The 25,656-nt window shown below is 37.2% G+C and overlaps 1 protein-coding gene and 2 pseudogenes across 5 annotated transcripts in view; all 3 read left to right on the forward strand.

The window, feature by feature from the left end:
• The window catches only part of PDS5A (PDS5 cohesin associated factor A), a 132,918-nt gene that overhangs the window by 10,928 nt on the left and 96,334 nt on the right, over positions 1–25,656 (forward strand). The gene's annotated exons all lie outside the window — the stretch shown is intronic.
• LOC118010597 lies at positions 15,438–18,566 on the forward strand (annotated as a pseudogene). The gene has a single exon (XR_004679256.1). The product of XR_004679256.1 is annotated as a 60S ribosomal protein L4-like (transcript).
• Positions 20,959–23,440, forward strand: LOC118010595 (annotated as a pseudogene). Its single transcript, XR_004679255.1, has one exon. The product of XR_004679255.1 is annotated as an importin subunit alpha-1-like (transcript).

Consider the following 25,656-nt stretch of genomic DNA (forward strand, 5'->3'; position numbering starts at 1 on the left):
GTTTTCCCTTAACTTTGATAAATTTATTTCCTTGTACTACCCTGCTGTAAACTCAGACAAAATTCAATACTATACCAGTATCCCTTGGAAGATTTTTTGCAGTTTTGTTGTTCCTCTAAGGTTGTATAGAGTACTGTATTTGTTAGTTACTTGAATTTGAATTCTTTTGTCCAAGTGATTACATTATCAATTTTATATACAGTTGTTTTTTTTCTTTCTGTTTGTATTTAATTTTTATACACACAATACTTTTTATTTCCACTGATCAATGTGATTCTTGCTTTTTTTTTATTGTGCTAAAAACACACAACATAAAATTTACCATCTTAACCATTTTTAAGTCTACAGTACAGCACTGTCAACTATATGCCTTGTTTCTTTGTGAGCCTCCCTCTGCCCCTTCCACATATGTACACATTGTTAATACAACAAACCTCTATAACTTTTTCATCTTTCAGAACTGAAACTCTGTATCCTGTGAATAACTCCCCCCCCCCCCCCCCCCCGCCCCACCCCACCCCTGGCAACCGCCATTCTATTTTCTGTTTCTAGGGGTTTGACTACTTTAGATACCTCATATAAGTGGAATCACATAGCATCTTTTTGTGACTGGCTTATTCCACTTAGCAAAATGTCCTCAAGTCTTATCCGTGTTGTAGCATATGACAGGATTTTCTTCTTTTTAAAGGCTGTATAATACGTTGTGCGTATATACCATTTTCTTTATACAGTAATCTGTTGATGGACATTTAGGTTGCTTCTCCTTCTTGGCTATTGTGAAGAATACTGCAGTGAACCTGGGTATCTCTTTGAGATCCTGTTTTCAATTCTTTTGCATGTATACCCAGAATATATACTGCTGGATCATATGATGGTTCCATTTCTAATTTTTTTGAAAATTAGAAAATTACTGTTGCCATAGCAGCTGCACCAGAAGTGCACAAGGATTCCAATTTCTCCAGATCCTCACCAGTGCTTATTATTTTTGGTGGTTTTTTTGTTTGTTTTTTAAGATTTTATTTATTTCTCTGACAGAGAGGGAGAGAGCAAGCAGAAGCAGGGGGAACAGCAGACAGGGGAGAAGCAAGCTCCCTGCTGAGCAAGGATCCCAATGTGGGGCTCGATCCCAGGACCTTGGGATCACAACCCGAGCCAAAGGCAGACGCCCAACTGACTGAGCCACCCAGGCACCCCTTCTGTGTTTTTGATAGTGGCTATATTTAACAGGTGTGGGATGATGTCTCATTGTAGTTTTGATTTGTAGTTCCCTGATGAGTGATGTTTAGCATCTTTTCATGCTTGTTGGCTATTTGTGTATCTTCTTTGGAGAAATGTCTATTCAGGTCCTTGGCCCATTTTTTAATTGGTTTGGTTTTTCTGTTGTTGAATTGGAGTATTTAATTTTAGGGATTACTTCATTCTTTTTATTTAATTTTACATGGTTCAAAAGTCAGTACTATATAAAAACTTATACTTTTCAGAAGCCTTACTCCCATCCTTATCCTTTCCATGCAACCACGCACTATAGGTAATCATTTTCAGGGTGCCTGGGTGGCTCAATTGGTTGAGTGACCAACTCTTGATTTCGGCTCAGGCTATCAGGTCATGATCTCAGGGCCCTGGGAGGCTGCCACCCGTACCCCGCCCCCGTCCATCTGTGTCCAGCTCCATGCTTATCAGGGAGCCTGCTGGAGGATCTCTCTTCCTCTGCTCCTTCCCCCACTCGTACAGGCATATACTTTCTTATAATAAAAATAAATAACTCTTGTCATTTTCATTAGTTCTTGGTCAGTGCTTTCTGTGTTGTCTCCCTTTTTACTCAAAGTGTAAACTACTGGGGTGCCTGGGTGGCTCAGTCCGTTAAGCATCTGCCTCCAGCTCAGGTCATGATCTCCGGGTCCTGGGATTGAGCCCCGCCTCAGGCTTGCTGCTCAGGAGGGAGTCTGCTTCTTTCTCTCTCTCTCTCTCCCCCCTGCCCCTCACCCCGCTCATTCTCTCTCTCAAGTAAATAAACAAAATCTTTTTTAAAAAAATGTAGACTATATGTACTCTTTTGTACTTTGCTTTTTTTTCACTTAGTATATTTTGGAAGTCACTCCAGTTTCACTTGGAAATTTCCATATCTGGAAATCTTTTTTTAATTCTTTTTTGTGGTGTTTTAGTACTGTATGTGTAGATGTGCCATAGTTTATTCAGCTAGTCTCATTGTTACATTTGAGATTGTTTCTGATATTTTGCTATTACAAATAATGCTAATGTCAATAACCTTGTTTCACGTGTTTTGTATTTGTAGAAGTGTATCTTCAGGGCAAATTTCTAGGAGTGGAATTGTTGGGTCAAAGGGTAAATTTATGAGCTATCTATATATATATCTGTATCTATATAGATATATAGATTTTTCATTATACAAAAAGAAAATCCTTGAATAAAAATGTTTAAGGACTGAGTCAGCATGTGTAAGAAGACTAGTTTGTTTTTGGCAGAAGTTTAGAAAATGGTTTTCTTCTTGAAGCATGTACCTAGTTTTGAAAAAAGTGGTAAAAATCATCAGGCAGTAATAAGATGAAATTGATTTTAGATCTCTTGGAAGTAATGTTATGTAATTTTGTCTATTATATTCATTTCTCACCCCGGCATTTGTTTTTTTACATTAATGCAGAGCTTCCCAACTAGTGTACTTCCATACAGTTACAGGTGTGCCTAAATATAGGAGTCTGAGGGACTCCATATTTGGAGGTTACAAATATTTTATCTTTTTTTGTGTGTGTATGATGTGATATTTTATTTTTTTAGTTTATTCTTTATTTTTTTTATAAGTGATCTCTATACACCATGTGGGGCTTGAACTCACAACTGCATGATCAAAAGTCACCTGCTCTACAGACTCAGCCAGCCAGACGCCCGTATGATGTGGTATTTTAAAAGTTGGGAACTGCTATAATATGTGTTTTTTTCATGTTTTAAAATTATTAAGATCAGGCGCCTGGGTGGCTCAGTTGGTTAAGCGACTGCCTTCGGCTCAGGTCATGATCCTGGAGTCCCTGGATGAGTCCCGCATCGGGCTCCCTGCTCGACAGGGAGTCTGCTTCTCCCTCTGACCCTAACCCCTCTCATGTGCTCTCTCTCATTCTCTCTCTCTCAAATAAATAAATAAAATCTTAAAAAAAACTTTAAAAAATAAAAATAAATAAATAAAATTATTAAGATCAAACATTCAAAACTTCCTACCAAGGTAGGAGTACTGTGATTGGTGCTGTTAAAACCAGCCCTTAAATAGTATTAGTCCATTGGGGAAAGTAGATTTATACTAGAATAACACTGGAATGGATTTCCATTTATATGAAGAAACAATATTTGAGATTATCATATATAACTTATAAATTAAATGCCAGTTACTAGGATTGCATGCTAGGATTGCGTTTGTTTCTTTGGATAAAGAAATACTATGAATTTGATCGTCAAGAAAAGTTTCGTGGAGAAGGTGACAGTTGGACTGGAATTTGAAGGCTCAGACTGTGGTAGACAAATAGATGGTAACACATTCCAGACAAATAGCAGGGACAAAAACTGAGTGGCAGAAGCATGCTTGGTGTGTTTGAAGAAAATTAGTAGAACAGTTTTGCTAGAGCTAATGCATCTTAAGAGAGTAGTTGAGAGAAAAAAAGGAAGGTACCTCTTGAAATTGTTAAATTTCTTAAATGCCAAAGAAAGGAATTTGAGTTAAAAAAAAAAACTCACATTTGTGCTGAGGAATCTGGTGTCTAAGTCATAGTTTTGCGTGATTAACAAAGCTAAGTGGTCAAGCAGTTTCTTTACACGTGAATGCCACCTTTGTGGCTGATTTGTGGTCTTTTTGTCCTCCTTTCCAGACCAGATAGCATCTTTGGTTGAACAGTAACCTATTGCTAATTGATACTGTCTGAATAGATCTGTTAGTTGGTGAGAGTTACTCATAGTGAAGACTGTGGCTGAGTAAAATTTTAAAAGAGTGGTTACTAGGGCGCCTGGGTGGCTCAGTTGGTTAAGCGACTGCCTTCGGCTCAGGTCATGATCCTGGAGTCCCGGGATCGAGTCCCACATCGGGCTCCCTGCTCAGCGGAGAGTCTGCTTCTCCCTCTGACCCTCCCCCCTCTCATGTGCTCTCTCTCTCTCTCTCATTCTCTCTCTCAAATAAATAAATAAATAAATAAATAAAATCTTAAAAAAAAAAGAGTGGTTACTAGAATTTTATGTACTAGACTATCATATGAATTGGATTTTTATCACATTTTTTCCAAAAAAATTTTTTTTTAAGATTTTATTTATTTATTTGACAGAGAGACAGTGAGAGAGGGAACACGAGCAGGGGGAGTGGGAGAGGGAGAAGCAGGCTTCCCACCGAGCAGGGAGCCTGATGTGGGGCTCGATCCCAGGACCCCGGGATCGTGACCTGAGCCAAAGGCAGACGCTTAACGACTGAGCCACCCAGGCGCCCCTCCAAAATTTTTTTCCAAAATTTTTTAGAATTTCTGTTAGGAATTTAAGTAAATGTTAATAAACTGATGCCAAATTGTTAAGTTTAATACTTGAAAATTAAACTTGTATTTAATTGGACATGTATAATTGTCCTATAATTTCAAATGTTTGAATATCCTTCATCTAGCCATTATAAAATAAGTAGAGGTAAATTTTTCATTACACAAAAAGAAAATCCTTGAATAAAAATGTTTAAGGACTGAGTCAGCATGTGCAAGAAGACTAGTTTGTTTTTGGCAGAAGTTTAGAAAATGGTTTTCTCCTTGAAGCATGTACCTAGTTTTGAAAAAAGTGGTAAAAATCATCAGGCAGTAATAAGATGAAATTGATTTTAGATCTCTTGGAAGTAATGTTATGTAATTTTGTCTATTATATTCATTTCTCATCCTTTAGTTGATATTTAACCAGATTTTTTAGATTATAATACACTGTTTCACTTGTCCTTTATATTTTTCTATACATTTTTGTTTAGTATTCACTTAGTTTTTTTTAATAGATGCTATTTTTAGAGCAATTTTAGTTCTTAGCAAAATTAAGTAGAAAGTACAGAATTCCCATCAACTTCCTGTCTCCCCTCTCCCCGCCACCATTACATCCAGCACCAGAGTAGTATGTTTGTTACATTCCGTGGACATTAACACATCATCATCACCCAAAGTCCATATTCTTTTTTTTTTTTTAAGAATTTATTTTTAGAGCGATTTTTGTTTCAGAACAAAATTGAAGGGAAGGTATAGAGATTTCCCATATACCTCCTTCCCCACACATGCATGGCCTCCCTCATTATCAGTATCACTCAACAGAATGGTACGTTTCTTACCAAAAATGAACCTGTGTTGATACATAATCACCCAAAGTCCATAGTTTACCTTAGGTTTATTCTTGGTGTTGCACATTCTTTGGGTCCAGGCAAATGTATATTGACATATATCCATCTTTATAATAACATTTAGAGTATTTTCAGTGCCCTAAAAGTTGTCTCTGCTCTGCGTATATATCCCTCCTCCCTTCCTATATATTTTTTACTGTGGAAAATCGCAAATGTTTATTATTTACGTATTACTTATATTTTTTATCTAAGTTGAATGTATTGTCCTCTTAATATTCCTAATATTGACTTTTCTTATTTGGCCAAAGTGGAGCTTTAAGTGTTGGTTTTAAAAAGAAGATTTTAAATTTTGGACATACTCAGCATGCTTTAATCTAGATTAGTGGTTCTCAGATTTTTAGAGTTTTTAAATATCACTTGGTGCTTTTAAGAATTAGATACCCAGTTTAAAAAAAAAAATTAGATACTTGGTAATCTCCCACCCCTCTACCCCCAATTTAGTAGTTTAGGGGTGGGCTCAGTTTTCTGCATTTTTTCCCCTGCATTTTCAGTAAGCCCCTCTGGTATTCTTGATACAGAGAATATACACTGAGAACCCCAGAAATATGTTTTACTTTCCTTATTGCTAAATTTCATATTAACTATTCTCAAAAATTTCGTCTAAAAAAGATTTTTTAAATTCGTTATAGGATTTTTACATTGTTTAAATTGTGCCCAGAAACAAACTTCCCTCCCTAATTATTTTAAACTTAGCTCTATCCTGAAGACATTTAAATTTATTTGGAAGGCATGCAACTATGTATACAATGACATCTTTTACATTATCCAATGGCAGTCTGTTATTTAGAACTCTATTAATCTACATTTTTTTTAGAGGGAGAGGAGGGGCAGAGGGAGAGAGAGAATCTTAAGCAGGCTCCATGCCCAGCACAGAGCCTGACATGGGGCTGAATCTCACAACCCTGAGATCGTGACCTGAGCCGTCATAAGCGGAAATTAAGAGTTGGATGCTTAACCAACTGAGCTACCCAGGCGCCCCAATCTACATATTTGTTATATGGTTTTATTAGTAGTTATACAAATTTAATTTAACAAAAATTATCCTCAAATGTAATTAGCTCACAGGGTCATTTGATGGGGTTATTTACTTATGAAAGCAGACATTCTGGGTTTCCAAATGAAATCTCATTCCATCCTAGTCTTCCTAATTTGAGCTGACAGCTGCAAATATAGCATGTTGGAGTTTTAAAATAATTCAAGTTAAATTGGTAGTCCATATATATTTTACTAATGAGAGTTGTACTTTTCCAAAATAGAAGGGTCAGGAAGCATTGAACTGTTATGCATTTTCAATAGTGTGTGGCATTCCAAAACTAATCATTCTTATTTACAAATGTGTTATGATTCTTTTTTTCCCCCTGTGGGACTTCACTTTTGATTTTCATCAAAAGTGAAATGTTTATGTGGCTTTATTACTTATCACTTCACTTCAGTTATTTGCAAATTGTCAGTGCTTGAAATATACGATGGTGATTAAATAAAGCATTTCAAATAGCAAATTGCCCTATCACTTAGTAAAAGGGCTGCTGATTTTTTTCCTTTTTCTGACTATTAAGTGTCTTTTGTGCATTTCTTTGTATATATCTGGTTTAGGGTTCTCTGAGTTTCTTAGATATATAGTTTATCTTTCCTTATTATTGAAAAATATTCAACCATTGTTTCTTCAAATATTTCTTCCCCATTTTTTTCTTTCCCTATTGCGCCTCCAGTCTGATAATAGTCAGCAGTTTGTTACAGCTTTTGTTTACATGCTGAAATTCCCCATTGTTAATGCATGTGTCTACCTTTTCTACTATATCTTTGAACATATTAATTTTAATTATTTTAAAGTACCTGTCTGATAGCTTAAGCATTTGGGCCATTTCTGGGTATGCTTCTGTTGACTTATTTATCTCTTGACAATGGGTCTGTCTCCCCTATTCCCCTCCTGTTTTTGATTGAATGCTGAACATTATAAAAAAATAGACTGAGGTAAATAATAATTATGCACAGAAGTAAACACATCTCTTCTTTTGTCAGGTTGTTAGTGTGAGAGATTGAATAAATTCTTAACTGGTTGAACTGGATTTGCTATATTTTGCTTTTCGTGTGTGGTTATGTGTGTATGAATACATCTATCTGTCCATCTTTTTTTAAATGTATTTCAAGGTGAGTTGCATTCATCAGTATACTTTACCTCTAAACACTTTATCACGGATATCATTAATTTGAATTCACAGTATAGTTTTTCTGTGTGGGAGGGTAATATATATAGCTTACTATTTGATGAGTTTTAACCAATGCTTATTCATGTATAACCCAAACTTTTTTTTTTTATTTAAGATTTTATTTATTTATTTGACAGAGAGAGACACAGCGAGAGAGGGAACACAAGCAGGGGGAGTGGAGAGGGAGAAGCAGGCTTCCCACCGAGCAGGGACCCTGATGTGGGGCTCGATCCCAGGACCCTGAGATCATGACCTGAGCCGAAGGCAGACGCTTAACAACTGAGCCACCCAGGCGCCCCTATAACCCAAACTCTTATCATGATATAGAACATTACCATCACCCCAGAAAGTTCCCTCATGTTCCCTTTAGGTAATCTCTGCCCCTCTACCACCCCCATAGTGGTAATCACACTTAAAATTTTTTAAACCTAGATTAGTTTTGCCTCTTCTAAAACTTCATAAACTAGAACTATACAGTATGTATTTACTCTTGTGAAGTCCTCTATCATACATCATAATGCTTTTGAGATTCATCCATGTTGTTGCCTGTATCATTAGTTTGTACCTTTTCATGGCTCCATATTATTCCATTGTATGAATATCCCAATTTGTGTTACCATTCTTGTATTAATGGAAATTTGGACTGTTTATGCTTTAGGCTATTATGAAGGTGTTATACACATTCCTGTACAAGTCTTCTTTTGGACATATGCTTTTATTTATATTGGGTAAGTACCTAGGAGGGCAGTCATTGGATCATAAGATAGCTTATGTTTATTTTTTTTAAGATTTTATTTATATATTTGAGCAAGAGAGAGAGTGAGAAAGAGAGTGAGAGCCGGAGTGGGTGAGGGGCAGAGGGAGAAGCAGACTCCCTGCTAAGTAGGGAGCCTGATGTGGGGCTTGATCCTGGGACGCCAGGATCATGACCTGAGCTGAAGGCAGACGCTTAACTGACTGAGCCACCCAGGTACCCCAGGTTATGTTTAATTTAGGAGGCAACTGCTAGTCTTTTTCCCAGAGTGGTTGTACTATTTTACAGGTTCACCAGCAATGTATTTTAAAGGAATTTGTCCATTTCTTCTAAGTTTTTTATCCACATGAAGTAGATATTTATAATATTATCCTTTTAATGTCTATAGGATCTGTGGTGATATTCCCTTTTTGCATTCCTCATGTTGGTTCTCTTTTTTAAATTGATATGTTTAGCAAGAGGTTTGTCAAATCTGTTACTCTTCAAAGATCTCACTTTTGGTTTTGCTCATTTTTTCAATTGCTTGTTTGTTTTCTATTGATTTGTTCTTTTTTCTATTTCATATACAGAATTTTCTCAACCTCTGCACTCTTGACAGTTTAGACCAGGTAATTCTTTGTCTTGGAGGGCTGTCTTGTGCATTGTAGGATGTTGAGCAGCATCCTACAAATGGACCCACTAGATGCCAGTTGCAGGCCCCTTCCTCCCAGTAATGACATCTAAAAATGTTTCCAGATACTGCTAAATGTCCCCTGGGGGGGCAAAACCACCTTGGTTGAGAACCACTGTCCTAACATAAGCTTTTTAAAGCTATGCATTTCTTTCAAAACACTTTTAATTGCATCTCACTAGTTTTGATGTTTTCATTACCATTTAGTTAGAAATGTTTTTTCATTTCTTTGTGATTTTTTTCTTTGACCTATGAATCCTTCAGAAATGTGTGATTTAATTTCCAAATACTTGAAGTATTTATAAATATCTGATTGTCAATGATTTCTAATTTAATCCTGTGATCAGAAAACATATTCTATAAGATTATAGTCTTTTGAAATCTGTTGAAATTTTTGTTTTTTTGGCTTAGCATATGGCCTCTCTTGGCAGGCATATCACGTGCACCTGGAAAGAATGTGTATTTGTTGGATGGACGCAGTGTTCTATAAGGTCATTTAGTGTCCATTTTGTCGGGATTGAGATTGTTATTCATCATTGAAGTCTTCACTGATTTTTAAAAGTTTTGACCTGGTTCTGTTGCTGAGAAAGAGTGATAAAATCTCTGTGATTGTGGAATTGTCTATTTCTCCCTTAATTCTGTTGATTATTCTTTCATTTATTTTATAATTGTTGTAAGGCACATATCGTTGCACTTATGATTGTTAGATCTTCCTAATAAGTTCTTGATGTCTAAACTCCATCCTTTTTATAGTTTTTGTCTGCATTATATATTTTTCCACATTTTTCTTTTAACCAGTGTGTCTTTATATTTAACATGCATCCAGCATATAGGTGGGTCATGCTTTTTAAGTTTTTTAATACTGTTTTTATCCATTTTAGCAATTTTTGCATAAATTGGAGTAATCACATTTAATTGATGTGGTTGGATGTATGTCTGCCATTTTGTACTTTTTCTATTTGTCTCACCTGTTTGTTTTTCTCTTCTTTCCTGTCTTTTAATACGCTGTTTTTTAGAATTCCAGTTTAATTATCTATTGGCTTTATAGGCATACCTTTTTGTTCTGTGTGTCTGTGTCTGGTTGCACAGGGATTGAAATACACATCTTTAATTTTTACAGTCTTAGACTTTCATTTTTATACTAATTCATGTAAAATGTAGTAATCTTTTATCAATATGGGTCCATTTATCCCCCTCTCTTTATACCACAGATATATATATATATTTTTTTTTAAAGATTTTATTTATTTATTTATTTGACAGAGAGAAACACAGCGAGTGAGGGAACACAAGCAGGGGGCGTGGGAGAGGGAGAAGCAGGCCTCCCGCCAAGCAGGGAGCGTGATGCAGGGCTCAATCCCAAGACCCTGGGATCATGACCTGAGCCAAAGGCTGATGTTTAACGACTGAGCCACCCAGGCACCCCCACAGATATATTTATAAACCACACATTAAATACTCTGTGTATTTTAAATAAGTTGCAAGGGAAATAGTCTTTTATGTTTGTGCACTTATTACCATTTCTTGTTGTTTTTCATTCCCTCCCAAATATTGGATTTTCCACTTGAAGATGATACCCTTCAGTTTGAGGAACCTCCCTTAAGTGTATATTTTAGTGAGGACTTGCTGAGATAATTTTATGTAGTTTTTATTTGTTTGAAAATGACTAATTTACCTTCATTTTTGAAAGATATTACTTTTTGCATACAAAATTCTGGGTGGACAGTTCCAGTGCTTTAAAGATATTTTTCCACTCTCTTGTATTCTCTGTATAAACCATGGTGTAACATTCTGTTAATTTTTATATATGTATTTACACACAATCATAATCTAGATCAAGATGCAGAACACTTTTGGCACCCAGCAGGCTGACTTAGTTTCCTCCCCAGAGATAGACACTCTTCTGATCTCTATCAGAAGTTTTGCCACCAAACTTAGTACAAATAGAATCATGCAGTACATACTCATTTATGTCTGGCCATTTTACTAAAACATCCTTGTCTGAAATTCAACCTTGTTGTTACGGGGTACAGTAATTCTTTTTCATTGTATGAATATACCAAAATTTATTTATCCATAATATATTTTTTTAAGATTTTATTTATTTATTTATTTATTTATTTTAAGAGAGAGACACAGCGAGAGAGGGAACACAAGCAGGGGGAGTGGGAGAGGGAGAAGCAGGCTTCCCACCGAGCAGGGAGCCCGATGCGGGGCTCGATCCCAGGACCCTGGGATCATGACCTGAGCTGAAGGCAGGCGCTTAACGACTGAGCCACCCAGGCACCCCGACATTAATTGATTTTCAAGTGATATATCAACCTTGTATTCCTGGCATAAATCCCACTTGATCATAATGTGTAATTCTTTTTATGTTGCTGAATTTTGTTTGTTGGTATTTTGTTGAAGATTTTTGCATCCATATTTTTTAAGAGATTGGTCTATAGTTTTCTTGTGATATGTTTGTCTAGTTTTGGAATTAGGTTAATATTGACCTCATAAAATGAGTTGGAAGTGTTTCATCATCTTTTATTTTTTGGTAGAGTTTGAGGAAAATTAGTATTAATTATTTAAATGTTCAGTAGAATTTAGCAGTAAAGCCATCTGGGCCTGGGCTTTTCTTTGTATTTTTGATTGCTAATTCAGTCTCTTTATTTGTTATAGATTTATTCAGATTTTCTATTTTTTCTTGAGGTGTTTGTATTTTTCTAGGAATTTATGCCTTTCATCTAAGTTGTCTAATTTATTAGCATACAGTTCTTTATAGTATTCCTTTATAATCCTTTTTATTTTGGTATGATCAATTGTAATATCCCCTCTTTCATTTTTAATTCCAGTCACTTGAGTCTTCTCTCTTTTTTCTTGGTCTGTCTAGCTAAAGGTTTGTCCATTTTGTTGATCTTTTCAAAGATCCAGCTTTTGATTTTCCCTTTCTGTAGCAGTCATCAAGTTCTTTTGGGCAGAAGTATTTTCTGGCAGCCTTTGCCCAGTTCAGCTTCCCTACCACTGTCTACCCTTTCCCACCATTCCCTTTTCATCTTGCCCCTAGCAAGAATTTCCCTGTACTTACTATTGCTTATCCCCTGGCTGTCACTGTGTGTACCATAATTAATTCCATCTGTTTTTTCCCACATATATATGCTTGTCTGCTTAAATCTCGTTTTTCTTCTCCTTTCCAAATTTTAATCCACTTAACCTTAAGATAAGCCAGCTACTTTTCATTGCATTTTTTTTTTTTTTAAGATTTTTTTTTTTTTGGTCAGAGAGAGAGAGCGCACGTGAGCGCACACACAAGCAGGGGGAGCGCCGGGCAGAGGGAGAAGCAGATTCCCTGTTGAGTGCGGAGCCCAGTGCGGGACTCGATCCCAGGATCCTTGGATCATGACCTGAGTCCAAGGCAGACATTTAACCAACTGAGCCACCCAGGTGTCCCCTCATTGCATTTTTGAATAGAAAGATCTTGAATAATGATTGATCATTTTAAGAGAAGGGCAAATAATCCACCTTTAGGAAAAGGAAAGCTAGAAAACTTGAAGTTAAATTAATATATTAATGGTATTCATTAAGCTGCCATCTCCTCCCATCTAAATTCTCTACTATAGTCTTCATCTAGCTACATTGTGAGAAAAATAGGCTTTTTGAGTTGGCTTGGGAACATAACCATGTAGTATTTATAGCACTATAACAATATAGTTTCTATAGTATACTCTATGTGTAGGTATTTTATTTCTCTGTAGTCATTTTGGACAACCACTTGTCCTACTGTACTATACCATGCTATACTATATATAGTGTATAGGTTGAGTGGTAAGAAGGATATGAGAGTGATAAGCCACACTGCCTGGATTTGAATTTTTTTACTCTTGAGCAAGTTACTTAGCCTCAGTTTCCTCATCTGTTAAATGAGGAATTTAATAATAATGCCCTCCCATAAGTAATCATTGTATTAGAGGAGTTAATAGTACATTTAAATTATTTGAAATATGCCCGCACATAGCAAAAACTCAATAAATGATAGCTATTAGTACTATTACAGATACTTTACCTACAAAAATATGCTTTCATTGAGAATTTTTTCTATTATGAGGGTCAAACTGTAGGATAATTAATTGGTTTGTATAATGTTGCCTTCACTCATTTTATCCTTCAACCTCACTACCCCAAGAACATCTGAGATATGTTAAAACAAAAGTGAAAACCTCTTAAGCCTCAGTACAGGTGTGAACCTCTCAGGCTTCAAAGTTATTCATATTTTAGGACCTTATAAATTGCCCTTGAAGCTAAAATAGCTTCTGTGATGACTGTCTCTGTTACAGTCAGTATCCAGGTTATTTTTAGAACCCTGTTAGTACTGGATTACCTTAAAAGTGGAAACAAATGTCGTAAAACATTTCCTCTAGTTAAGAAACTTTTCAGGAGTCATTGAAAGTGTAGTTTTATAGTATATAAATTATTAAATGGCTTGGGACTAATAGAATGGGCCTTTAGAATAAATTTGGGTTTGGAGTTCAGGAAGAGGGTAGTGGAATGTGTAGCATCTAACTTTTCTATACCACTCAATTTAGGTATGAAATTATAACGTCTTGTTAAAGAATACGAACATCAACTAAATATATTAGTAACAAAACAAATTTAATCTCTACTGGCTTGTTAGTAAAACAGCTTATTGAGTTTTTCCCCGGAGAATAACTTAATTTGTTGAAATTGAATGAAATAGCTATATTGATGCTTTGTTGTTGTTTGTTGTGGGGTTTTTTTTCCCTCTTGCCCAGGTGCAGGGTTTCTTTCTTTTCTTCTTTTTTAATTAGAAATTATTCAACTTAAACTAAAAAAATAAACACTTCACCCATTTCTCCCACCCCTCACCCCCCACCCCCCACCCCCCACCTTTGATATTTCGTTTTTGTTTTTGTTTTTTTTTAAGATCCAACATATAAGAGAGATAATATGGTATTTGTCTTTCTCTGGCTTATTTTACTTAGCATAACGCCTCTGAGGTTCATCCATGTTGTTGAAAATGGCAAGATTTCACTCCTTTTTATAGCTGAATAATATTCTGGTGTGAGAGAGAATGTGTGTGTGTTTAAAAAACACAATTTCTTTATCCATTCTTCTATGGACACTTAAGTTGTTTCCATATCTTGGGTGTTGTAAATAATGCTGCAGTGAACATGAAGTTGTAGATACCTCTTAAAGTTAGTGTTTTTGTTTTCTTCAGGTAAATATCCAGAAGTGGAATTGCTGAATCATGGTAGTCCTATTTTTAATGTTTTGTTTTGTCTTAATATTAGCACTTAGTCTTGAAGTGTATATTGATTGCGTAGTTATTGACAAATAAGAGATTAACATTCGCAGACTTGGTCCACCACTTAAGTCTAGAGCACGTCAAAAAGTATATTAGTACATTTCATTCCTTCAGGAAATAGGCAGTTCTGTCTTACTTTACAAGACCAGTGTAGAATATGTAAAACATGGCACCTAGCCCTTAGAGATCAAAATTTTGAGGATACATGATTTTTACATTAATAAGTACAGCAAGGTGACACTATAATATAATTGCTTTGTAATTGGTACTCTGTTTTCAGTTCAAAGGAGTCTGCGATCCATTCAGACTATGGTGGCCAAATGGGCTTCAAGAAGAGGAAGTAGAGGGGTATCTGGGTGGCTCTGGGGGTTAAGCATCCAACTCTTGATTTTGGCTCAGGTCATGATCTAAGAGTCATGAGATTGAGCCCCGTGTGGGGCTCCATGCTGGGCGTAGAGCTTTCTTAAGATTTTCTCTCTCCCTCTGCCTCTCCTCCTCCCACTTGTGTGCGTGCTCTCTCTCCCTCTCTCCAAAAATAAAAGAGGAAGTAGAATTTGGGCAGAAACTTTAAGTTAATTAATATTTTAATCAACAGTGTATTTGGGGGCTGCCTGGGTGGCTGAGTCAGTTAAGCGTCTGCATTTGGCCCAGGTCATGATCCCAGGGCCCTGGGATTGAGTCATGCATCGTTCTCCCTGCTCAGTGGGGAGCCTGCTTCTCCCTCTCCTGCTCCCCCTGCTTGTGCGCTCTCTATCTCTCGCTCTGTCAAATAAATACATAAAATCTTAAAAAAGTATTTTGAGTGAGGAGTATAGTTAGGGGTAGAAGCAGTTCTAGGGCATATTCATATATTTCTTCAGTAAGTGTTGCGCTCTGAGCTCTTTCTTTTTTCTGCGCAAAGCCTAAGATGCTTAGGATGGGACACCTGGATGGCTCTGTTGGTTAAGCATCCATCTCTTGGTTTCAGCTCAGGTCATGTTCTCATGGTGGTGAGATCAAGCCCAGGTCAGGCTTTGCACTCAGTGTGGAGTCTACTTCAGATTCTTTCCCCCTCTCCCCTCCACCCAAGCACTTGCATGTGTGCATGCTCTCTCTTTCTTTCTCAAATAAATAAAATTAAAAATAAAAAGATGCTTGGGATGTTTTTGGAAGATAATGAATATAGTTTGACAAGAGTGTAGATTGAAATCAATATAACATTTTATATTTACAAATTTATACATGTGTATATATACACATATATATTCATACATAAGAGTAAGATAAGAGTATAAATTATGATGCTTTAAATGTCAGAAGATATTGGTCAGTGGGAACCATTATTTGAATTGTGGTAACATTAAAATAGATGTTTTAAGAACAATTTAGAAGCATTGAGTTTGATTTTGAGAATTAAAGTAAAACGAGGTATGGTGTAAGAAGGAATGTTAGTTGTATAAACTGTATTCAGTATTAAGGTAACTCACTTTTGAGATACGCAGTCAGGGCTCTTAAGAATACTGTTTCTTGAAAGACGTTTAAAATCTAGGTGCAATGAAAAGACATAATAATGTGATAAATTTGGTCAGTATGTCACTTGAACTTTGAGCATTAGGCCTAAAAGTTCCTCTAATCTGTTTAACTCCCAAATCAGAATGTGTATTAGATAGACTTTATTTTTGTAGTTCTAATGGTTTATGCATTAACTGTACTCCTGCCTCACCTGCTTCTCTCAGGTTTCACCCCAAATGTATATTAGATAGAAGGATTTATGTTATGGGCCCTCTCCTCTCCCCACGATGGCGTGTGCTCGTCCATTGATATCTGTGTACTCCGAAAAGGGGGAATCATGTGGCAAAAATGTTACTTTGCCTGCTGTGTTCAAGGCTTCCATTAGATCTGATATCGTGAACTTTGTTCACACCAACTTGCGCAAAAACAACAGACAGCCATATGCTGTCAGTGAATTAGCAGGTCATCAAACCAGTGCTGAGTCTTGGGGTACTGGCAGAGCTGTGGCTTGAATTCCCAGAGTTTGAGGCAGAGGGACTCACCGTTCTGGCCAGGGTGCTTTTGGAAATATGTGTCATGGGGGCTGCATGTTTGCACCAACCAAAACCTGGCGCTGATGGCATCGTGCAGTGAACACAACACAGAAGTGATATGCCATCTGCTCTGCCCTGGCTGCCTCAGCCTTACTAGGACTGGTCATGGCTGAAGGTCATCGTATTGAGGAAATTCCTGATCTTCCTTTGGTGGTTGAAGATAAAGTTGAAGGCTACAAGAAGACCAAGGAGGCTCTTTACCTTCTTAAGAAACTTAAAGCCTGGACTGATATCAAAAAGGTCTATGCCTCTCCGCGAATGAGAGCTGGCAAGAACAAAATGAGAAACCGTTGTATTCAGCTCAAGAGACTTCTACAATGAAGACAGCGGTATCATCAAGGCCTTCAGAAACATCCCTGGAATTACTTTACTTAATGTAAGCAAACTGAACATTTTGAAACTTGCTCCTGGTGGGCATGTGGGACATTTTTGCATTTGGACTGAAAGTGCTTTCCGCAAGTTGGACGATCTGTATGGCACTTGGCTTAAGGCTGCCTCCCTCAAGAGTAACTACAACCTTACCGTGCATACTTAATACAGACCTTAGCAGAATCTTGAAAAGTCCAGAGATCTAAAGAGCCCTCCGAGCACCACGCAAGAAGATTCATCGCAGAATCCTGAAGAAGAATCCAGAAGAACCTGAGAATCATGTTGAAGCTAAACCCATATGCAAAGACCATGCGCCGGAATACCTTTCTTCACCAGGCCAAGAATCACAAACTCCAAATGGATAAGGCAGCAGCAGCCTTAGAAGCCAAATCAGATGAGAAGGGGGTTCCAGGCAAGAAGCCCGTGTGGTAGGGAAAAAAGGAAAGAAGGCTGTTGGTGTGAAGAAGCGGAAGAAACCTGTGGTGGGGAAAAAGGCTGCAGCCACCAAGAAACCAGCAGCTGACAAGAAGCCTGCAGAAAAGAAACCCACTGCAGAGAAGCCTGCTGCCTAAAAACTTAGGTTTATTCTATAAAAGTCAAATCATTTTGGACAGCTAATTTTGAATAAAGACCTGATCAAAGCCAGTGGAGAAAAGAAAAAAAAAAAGGATTTATGTTACAAGTAATTATATGAAAGTGGAAAGGAGTACATGCTGGCAAACAGCTCAGTACTCACTCTAATCTAGCAGTCCGTGTATACACTTAGTGAGTGAGCCACCATTTTGATATAAAAATCGTAAGTTTTATTTAACTCCCAAGCTCACATGTTTTCACCCCTGAAAGATGGATGTTTTTGTTGTTGTTTAAAAATTTAGTGTACATATAGAGATTGTCTGAACTAATGGTTTCATTCATAATTCAACAAATAGAGTGCTGTGTATCAGTATAGTTTTATAGATTCTGGACCACACAAATGAATACATTCTTATTGCCTTTGCAGAATTTAAAAGTCCTAGTGCAGAAAAGACAGAGAGTAATAAGTAAAATGAAAAAAAAAAATTAGGTTGTAAACTTAAAGCCCTGACATATGAGAGTTAAATGGTGTTCAGGAAAGTATTAGATTACTAATCTTGAGGTGCAGGTTTTAGTTTTTAGTCCTAGAACTGCCATTAATTCATTACATTTTTTTAGTTAATATCTCTAGCTCTCCATTTCTTCCTCTATATTATTCTTCCTCTCCCCTTCTCCCACTTCTTCCTCTCATTTCTAATGGAGTTGAAATTTTTGAAGTCCTTATATTATCTAAAAGATGATTGGATTAGTTGCTTTAAAGGAAATCTGAGATTCTTGTGGTATATGTAATATTATTTTTAAAGCTTTGTAACTTTTTATTAAATCATTCAAAACCAAAAATGGACAAAATAGGATAATAAACTCCCGAAGCAAACCTCTCGAGCATTATATCATTTCATTATTATTTCAAAATGTATTCCTAAAATATAGAATATTTTTCAAAATCACATGATGGTTAGCACACTTAAAAATTTATTAATTATTACTGTAATTAAAAATAGCTATTAACTGTTTTACTAAAAGCATATACGTATGTTATGGTGTGTCTCTTATGTTTGAAATATAGCTTACAAAAATACATAAACTGTAGTTTAATAAGTAACTATAAAGTGAACATGTGAATAAAGAAATAGTGTATCGGGGTGCCTGGTTGGCTCAGTCAGTTAAGTGTCCAACTCTTGCTATCAGCTCAGGTCTTGATCTTAGAGTCATGAGTTCAAGTTCTGCATTGGGCTCGATGTTGGGCGTGGAGGCTACTTAAAAAAAGAGAGGGAGGGAGCAAGCAAGAGAGAGAGGGGGAGAGAGAGAGAAAGAAAATATCAACACACCCAAACTTCTATAAGCAGTGGAATCAATGCAGTCTTAGTTTGCTTATAATGTCATTGTCTATGTATGCATCTCTAAAAATATAGTTTGTTTTTTTCTGGTTTTAGTTTTTGAATTTTATATGAATGGAATCACATCATATGATTCCTTGTGATATACATCTTATTCAGTATTATGTTTGAGCTTCATCCATGTTATTACTTATATCTGTTTTTCAATTATTTTTATTGCTGAATAGTACTCTGTTGTACTACTTATCCAATCTTCTGTTGACATTTGATTTCTAGTTTTTTTTTGGCATTTACGAACAACATTGCTGTGAATATACTTGTATACGTATTCTGTGTATATGTACAACCTGCTTTAGGGCATAGATATACACATAAGTGAAATTGTTGAGTCATTGGGTGTGCATATCTTCTACTTCACTGAAAACACCAAAGTAGTTGTAACAATTTACATTTCAGTTAACAGCGAATGAGAACTCTCATTTTCTTTGTTGGACTTCTAAAAGGTTGATCTAATTTTTACCAGTGAGGAAACTTAAAAAGATCTTTTACTTTACTCTTCCCCAAGGTAGTGACTTTAAAAAACCAACTGTAGGGGCACCTGGGTGGCTCAGTCGTTAAGCATCTGCCTCTGGCTCAGGTCATGATCCCAGGGTCCTAGGATCGAGCCACGCATTGGGCTCCCTGCTCCATGGGAAGCCTGCTTCTCCCTCTCCCACTCCCCCTGCTTGTGTTCCTTCTCTCGCTGTGTCTCTGTCAAATAAATAAAATCTTTAAAAAATAATTAAATAAATAAATAAATAATAATAAACCAGCTGTAGGGGCACCTGGGTGGCCCACTTGGTTAAGTGTCTGCCAGGATTCTGGGAAGGAGCCCGGACACTGGGCTCCCTGCTCAGCGGGGAGCCTTCTCCCTCTCCTTTTGCCACTCCCCCTGCTTGTGCTTGCTCTCTCCCTCCCTCTCTCTCTGTGTCAAATAAATAAAATCTTAAAAAGCTGTATTGACTTCATAATTGAGAAATACAATAGGTTGCACATACTAAACTATGCAGTACGAAATAATAATATATCTAGTCTTTGTTACCGGTTCTTAGCATAGAGATTCAAAAACCCTTGGAATATCCTGAGTCCGAGGAGTGTCTTTGTTATGCTAATTGGGCAACTCTTGGCCTGCCCCTAGACTCTTAGAGGGTCATCAGAAAGTCCAAGCACGGGTTAGAGAGTTGGAACTTTGCCACCTGACCTGGAAGAGGTGGGAGGCTAGAGATTGAGTTCAGTCATACGATAATTAATCCTATATTAAAACCCTAATAAACCTGGATACCAAGGTTCAGAGGAGTTCACTGGTTGGTGAACACATTGGTGTCCTGGGAGAGTGTTGTGTTGGATTCCACCAGAAGAGGACATGAAAGCTCTTTGTCCCCCTCTTTCATCCCCAAGTGTTTTTTCCATTTGGCTTTCCTGAGTTGCATCCTTTATAGTAAAGCTGTAATTATAAGTATCGTGCTTTAGGTGAGTTCTGTGAGTTGTTCTGGCAAATTATTGAACCTGAGGGTGTTGTAGGAAGTCCCAAAGATACAGCTGGTTTGTCAGAAATATGGGTGGCCTCCAGGGCTTGTAGGTGGCATCTGAAGGGGGGGCGGGGCAGTGTTGAGAAGAATTTTGTCCTCTAACTTGTAGGGTTTGTGCTAATTCCTGGTAGTTACTGTCAGAACTGAATTGAAATGTAGTACACTTAGTTGGTGTCAGAGAATGGCTCTCAGGATGTAAGTTTGCCAAGTTTTAACATACATGTATACAGCCTTGAACTGTCATCACAATCAAGATAATGAACATATGTGTCACCCCCAAATGTTTCCCCCAGTCCTTTTTAATCCACTCTACTCCCCATTTGTGTCTGGCTTTTTTGGCTTAGCATATTTTTGAGATTTATTTATGGTGTTGCCTAAATGACGTTCTTTTTTATTGTTATTAGTAGTTTTTTATATGTGTATACCACAATGGATTTATTCATTTACCTGTCAATAGATAGTTATTACAATTTAGGGCGTTCTGAGTAAAGCTTTTATGAACCTTGTATTTGTGTGAACATTTGTTTTCATAAATACTTAAGGGTGGAATTTTTGGCTTGGATTTTAGGTGTATCTTTAACTTTATGAAAAATGGCCAGTTTTCCAAAGTGGTTATACCATTTTATATTCTTACCACCAGTGTATAATTTTTTTTTTTATAAAGTGTTCATATCTTTCTCCTATTTTTATACTGTGTTAGAGGACTCATACACCTACCTGATTTCAAAACTTAATGTGAAGCTACAGTAATCAAAACTAGGTGGTTTTATTAAAATGATAGATAAATAGAGCAATGGAACATAATAGAGAGTCCAGAAATAGACCTGCACATTACAGTCAGTTTTATTTTCAACAAAGATGCCAAGACAGTTAATGGAGAAATAGTCTTTTATACAAATGGTGCCTGAACACCTTTACCTGAAACTCATAACACATACAGAAATTAACTCAGAATACATTATAGACATATAATTTGCATTTTCTTTTTCTGGTTGAACTCTAGAAATTCTTTATATGTACAAGACTGGTTCTTTGTTCGTTACGCCTGTCACAAATACCTGCTTTCATTTGGTAGCATGTCTTTTAAAAACTTTTTAGTGATGCCTTTCAATAAATAACACTTTAATTTTAGTTTTATAGGATCGATTTTTGTTAGTACTTTTTGTGTCTTAAGAAATCCTATTGACACACCGTCTTTGGGGTGATCCGTGGTGGATGTTTTGAGGGCAGCTGACCTGCAGCCTGCACTCCCCGGACTGCCTTCTGTGGAAGACTGAGCCGGCCGTGTAGCTTTCTTCCTTTGTCTCATAACCATGTCCACCAACGAGAATGCTAATTCACCAGCTGCCCGCCTTAACAGATTCAAGAACAAGGGGAAAGACAGTACAGAAATGAGGCGGCGCCGAATAGAAGTTAATGTGGAGCTGAGGAAAGCTAAGAAGGATGACCAGATGCTGAAAAGGAGAAACGTAAGCTCGTTTCCTGATGATGCTACCTCTCCACTACAGGAAAACCGCAGCAACCAGGGCACTGTAAATTGGTCTGTTGATGACATTGTCAAAGGCATAAATAGCAACAATTTGGAAAGCCAGCTCCAGGCTACTCAAGCTGCTAGGAAACTGCTTTCTAGGGAAAAACAGCCCCCCATAGACAACATAATTCGGGCTGGTTTGATTCCAAAATTTGTGTCCTTCTTGGGCAGAATTGATTGTAGTCCCATTCAGTTTGAATCTGCTTGGGCTCTCACTAACATTGCTTCTGGGACGTCAGAACAGACCAAGGCTGTGGTAGATGGAGGTGCTATCCCAGCATTCATTTCTCTGTTGGCATCTTCCCATGCCCACATCAGTGAACAAGCTGTATGGGCTCTAGGAAACATTGCAGGTGATGATTCAGTTTTTCGAGACTTGGTTATTAAGTATGGTGCAGTTGACCCACTGTTGGCTCTCCTTGCAGTTCCTGATATGTCATCTTTAGCATGTGGTTACTTACGTAACCTTACTTGGACACTTTCAAACCTTTGTCGCAACAAGAATCCTGCACCCCCATTAGATGCTGTTAAGCAGATTCTTCCTACTTTAGTTCGTCTCCTGCATCATGATGATCCAGAAGTATTGGCAGATACCTGCTGGGCCATTTCCTACCTTACTGATGGTCCAAATGAACGGATTGAAATGGTTGTGAAAACAGGAGTTGTGCCCCAGCTTGTGAAGCTTCTAGGAGCTACTGAATTGCCCATTGTGACTCCTGCACTAAGAGCCATAGGAAATATTGTCACTGGGACAGATGAACAGACTCAGGTTGTAATAGATGCAGGAGCACTTGCTGTTTTTCCCAGCCTCCTAACGAACCCCAAAACTAATATTCAGAAGGAAGCTACGTGGACAATGTCAAACATCACAGCTGGTCGCCAGGACCAGATACAGCAAGTTGTGAATCATGGATTAGTCCCATTCCTCGTTGGTGTTCTCTCTAAGGCAGACTTTAAGACACAAAAGGAAGCTGGGCTGTGACCAACTATACAAGTGGTGGGACAGTTGAACAGATTGTATACCTCATTCATTGTGGCATAATAGAACCATTGATGAACCTCTTAACTGCAAAAGACACCAAAATTATTCTGGTTATTCTGGATGCCATTTCAAACATCTTTCAGGCTGCTGAGAAACTAGGTGAAACTGAGAAACTTAGTATAATGATTGAAGAATGTGGAGATTTGGACAAAATTGAAGCTCTACAAAACCATGAAAATGAGTCCGTGTACAAAGCTTCATTAAACTTGATTGAGAAGTATTTCTCTGTAGAGGAAGAGGAAGATCAGAATGTTGTGCCAGAAACTACCTCTGAAGGCTATACGTTCCAGGTTCACGATGGCACTCCCGGGACTTTTAACTTTTAGATTGTACAGCTGAGGCAGAAAGTTGTTTGTTGTGTACTCTGTTTGGTAGAAGTTTGTCTTACTGTTTCTCTACTAAGAACTCTTTTTAAATGTGTTTTGTTATTGTAGCACTTTTTACAAGGAAACTCTACTTGACCAGTTCCAAACTGTACAACCTGTATGAAGCTCCTCCTCTCAGTGGGTTTCCTATTTCTATGTGGAATCTCCTCTCTTGCAGTGTCCTGTAAATAAAGATTAAATTCCACTCTTTTCTTTAAAAAAAAAAAAAAAGAAAAGAAATCCTACTGAATGATAAATACATTCTTTTTTTTTAAGATTTTATTTATTTAGAAAGAGAGAGAGTGCATGCAGGCAGGGAGACAGGTAGAGGGAGAAGGAGAGAATCTCAGACTCCTCGCTGAGCGTGGAGCCAGATGCAGGGCTTGATCCCACGACCCTGCGATTATGATCTGAGCTGAAATTAAGAGTCGGTTGCTTAACCAACTGAGCCACCCAGGTGCCCCAGTTCTCCTTTATTTATTTATTTTTTTAAGTTTCTTAGATTTCCCTCCCCAATTTCAATTTTTATTCCACTGGGAATTAATTTTTTTTTTTTTTTTTTTTTTTTTTTTTGGTAAGTTCTAAAGTAGTCTGTCTTGGGGTGCCTGGGTGGCTCAGTCAGTTAACCGTCTGCCTTCAGTTCAGGTCACGATCCCAGGGTCCTGGGATTGAGCCCCACGCATCAGGCTCCTTGCTCATCAGGGGCCTGCTTCTCCTTCTCCCTCTGCTTACTGCTCCGCCCTGTTCATGCTCTCTCTCTCTCTCTCTCTCTCTCTCTCTCTCTCTGCCAAATAAATAAGATAGATAGATAGATGATAGATAGATAGATAGTGGTCTGTCTTTACCATTACTTTCTGGAAGTGGAAAATTTTAATGATATTTTCTGTGGAATGGTTGAGGAGCGTGTGTTACTAAGTTTTTACTATTTTAAAAATTAGGTAAATTTTAGTGATATTCCATTTATTGGATATTTCATAGTTTTTTTAAACCTGTTTAAAGACTCGTATTTCTCTGTAAGTACAAAAGAAGAGGGAAAACAACTTTTCAGAATAATTTATTTACCTGAAAAGATGGCTGTATTGACATTTTTCCTTTAAAATATTTCCAACAATTTGTAAATTGTTGATTTGAGGACCACATAGAGCATGTAGACATGTTTTGCTTTTCCTTTGCAATAGTATGAATGTTTTGGAGCTGCTTAAATTCTCAAATCAAATGATTTCACTTAAAATTTTGTTGTGTCCTGATCACCTGGATGATTTTGCAGTATTTCACTGCATTGTCACCTGGCAGTAATTAACTAAAGCTTAGATCTGTCTTTAATTGGGGCATGTGTTCTTCATTTCTCCCCAGTCCTTATTTCCATGTCACTCCCCTCCAGTTGTGACCCCTGCTATATAGATGCATGTTTAGGATTATATTTACTTAAAAATTCTAAATAAATTTCTAGCAAACAGATATATATTTACTAACTGATTATCTAGAACTGAGTAAGTTTTATGCCAGAATGATAGGAGTATATATCATGGGTCATAATGTTCATGTGTGTGTATATAAAACACTCATATGTATATGTATATGTAATCAGAGTAGATGTTAAAGAGGCATTTTGTGAATTCTAATGTTTTTTTAAAAAAAGTGCCCATCCACTTTATGTCAGTCACTGTTCTAATCATTGAGGATACAGATGTTAACAGACAAATTATTTTCCTTACAAAACTTAGGTGAAAGAAACCTGTAATTCAATTTATTATTTTAAGGTTTTAAAGTAGAATTAGAATACTTCGTGTCATTATATTCCCAAATCTGTAACATCTGTATATCAGGCCAATGATGCCATGGTAAATATGTTCTATTAAAATCAGAAACTTTTTTTTTCCAGAAACTTTTTTTTTTTTTAAGATTTTATTTATTTATATGAGAGAGAGAGAGCATGAGAGGGAGAGGGTCAGGGAGAAGCAGACTCCCTGCCGAGCAGGGAGCCCGACGTGGGACTTGATCCCGGGACTTGATCCCGGGACTCCGATGCAGGACTCGATCCCGGGACTCCAGGATCATGACCTGAGCCGAAGGCAGTCGCTTAACCAACTGAGCCACCCAGGCGCCCCAGAAACTTTTTTTTTAAGACAAGTTTGGTGAAACTCTCATTTCAACTATTAATATATGTATGTTTATCTTGTATTTTGTGGTAAATACATTCATTTTTAATTTTAGTTTTTTAGTTTGATATGATTTCAGACTTCGAAAAGCTGCAAGAATAGTAAAAAGAGTCTCCTGTATTCTCCAGATGTTACCTTTTTCTACTTTTACTCCTCTTTTCCTCTCTGCCTACTCCCATGTCCTATATGAGCACAAAGCCATTTATAACAAAAATACAGTATTCACTTCTTTAAGATTCCATTCTTGATGTTTGTATTTGGGCTCATAGGGACAGTGATGTACAGTCA

Source organism: Mirounga leonina, unplaced genomic scaffold (genome assembly GCF_011800145.1).
Source record: "Mirounga leonina isolate KUSES-001 unplaced genomic scaffold, KU_Mleo_1.0 Mir_129, whole genome shotgun sequence".
Lineage (NCBI taxonomy): Eukaryota > Metazoa > Chordata > Mammalia > Carnivora > Phocidae > Mirounga > Mirounga leonina.